Genomic DNA, 2,145 nt, shown 5'->3' on the forward strand with positions numbered 1-2,145 from the left:
GAGGTGTCAGAAAAGTTACCACAGGGATAACTGGCTGGCGGCCAAGCGTTCATACGTCGCTTTTTGATCCTTCGATGTCGGCTCTTCCTATCATTGTGAAGCAGAATTCACCAAGCGTTGGATTGTTCACCCACTAACAGGAACGTGAGCTGGGTTTAGACCGTCGTGAGACAGGTTAGTTTTACCCTACTGTTAAAATGAGGTCGTTGCGATAGTAGTCCTGCTCAGTACGAGAGCGGCAGGTCCGGACATATGGTTCCGTTCTTGGTCGATCGGCCAGTGGAGCGAGGCTACGTCCGTGGGATTATGCCTGAAAGCCTCTAAGGCAGCATCCCGGCTAGAAGCAACGATACCGCGTACGGCTCGCATTGGGGACGGTCAAAGATATTACGAGACTCTGGCGGGCAGCTTGCTGCACCGCCGGAGAATGGACCCATGCGGGAACTCGGGAGTCGTGTCATCAGTGCCGGCTCTCCGTCCCAAATGCGGATCACCCGAATGCTGATGTGCCGTACCGAATCGTTCGTAGACGACTTACGTACCGGTCAGGGTGTTGTAGATGGCAGAGCAGCATCCTCACTGCGATCCATTAAGACTTCTCCTACCAGGCCGGAGGTTTCGTCACGCCCCCGATGGCGAAATCCTCCATTACAGCAGCAGCAGTGTCTAGCGGCCTGCTCCATTGCGCAAGTGTCTGTTTAACCTAACCTGGGTTAAAGTGTATTGGTGTCCTGAAGTTTTATAGAGGCTTGCCAGCCTAAGTAAGAGACAAACAAATAATCCAACAACCTCTCCTTGGTGGTAGTAGAGAGTGTGTTGGTGTCCTGAAGTTTTATAGACAAACAAATAATCCAACAACCTCTCCTTGGTAGTAGAAGAGTGTATTGGTGTCCTAAAGTTTTAGCGAGGCTTGCCAGCCTGAGTAAGACAAAGAAATAATCCAGACAGCCACTACTACCTAACCTAACGCTGGAGGTTTCGTCACGCCCCGATGGCGAAATCCTCCGTTACAGTGTTCTGTTTAACCTAACCTTAGTACAGAGTCTATTGGTGTCCACAATTTTATAGAGGCTAAGTCAATAAGAGACAGAAAGAAATAATCCAAGCAGCCAACCTTGGTGTAAAGTCTATTGGCGGCCTAAATTTTATAGAGATATACAGGCAGCCACCACCACTACTTTCGCCGGAGGTTTCGTCACGCTCCCCGATGGCGAAATCCTCCATTACAGCAAAAGTGTCTGTTTAACCTAACCTTAGTACAAAGTCTATTGGTGTCCTCAATTTTATAGAGGTTAGCCACCAGAAGTCAATAAGAGACAAAGAAATAATCCAAGCAGCCACCACTATCTAGCCTGACCGTGGTAAATTCTAACGGGGGACCTTAAATTTTATAGAATAATAATAATACAGGCAACTAACCAACCACTACCGGGCCGCCTAACCTAACCACTACTTTCGCCGGAGGTTTCGTCACGCTCCCCGATGGCGAAATCCTCCATTACAGCAAAAGTGTCTGTTTAACCTAACCTTAGTACAAGGTCTATTGGTGTCCTCAATTTTATAGAGGTTAGCCACCCGAAGTCAATAAGAGACAAAAGAAATAATCCAAGCAGCCTAAACTGTTTAGCCTGATTGTGGTAAGAATCAAGGGGACCTTAAATTTTATGAAATATGTAATAATAATACAGGCAACTAACCATACTACCGGGCGCTAAACTTTATACTTTACTTTCGCCGGAGGGTTCGTCACGCTCCCCGATGGCGAAATCCTCCATTACAGCAAAAGTGTCTGTTTAACCTAACCTTAGTACAAGGTCTATTGGTGTCCTCAATTTTATAGAGGTTAGCCACCCGAAGTCAATAAGAGACAAAGAAATAATCCAAGCAGCCTAAACTGTTTAGCCTGACCGTGGTAAAGTCTAACGGGGGACCTTAAATTTTATATAATAATAATAATACAGGCAACTACCTAACCACTACCGGGCCGCCTAACCTAACCACTACTTTCGCCGGAGGTTTCGTCACGCTCCCCGATGGCGAAATCCTCCATTACAGCAAAAGTGTCTGTTTAACCTAACCTTAGTACAAAGTCTATTGGTGTCCTCAATTTTATAGAGGTTAGCCACCGGAAGTCAATAAGAGACA

At 46.5% G+C, this 2,145-nt stretch overlaps 1 non-coding gene across 1 annotated transcript in view; it reads left to right on the forward strand.

Moving 5' to 3' along the window:
* LOC121875427 overlaps positions 1–622 on the forward strand; it is a 4,189-nt gene extending 3,567 nt beyond the window's left edge. The window contains exon 1 of the ribosomal RNA XR_006090600.1: positions 1–622. This exon is cut by the window's left edge and continues 3,567 nt beyond it. This is a non-coding gene — a ribosomal RNA (large subunit ribosomal RNA).
* The last annotated feature ends 1,523 nt before the right edge of the window (positions 623–2,145 follow it).

This window comes from Homarus americanus, unplaced genomic scaffold (assembly GCF_018991925.1).
Source record: "Homarus americanus isolate GMGI-L3 unplaced genomic scaffold, GMGI_Hamer_2.0 scaffold2746, whole genome shotgun sequence".
Taxonomy (NCBI): domain Eukaryota; kingdom Metazoa; phylum Arthropoda; class Malacostraca; order Decapoda; family Nephropidae; genus Homarus; species Homarus americanus.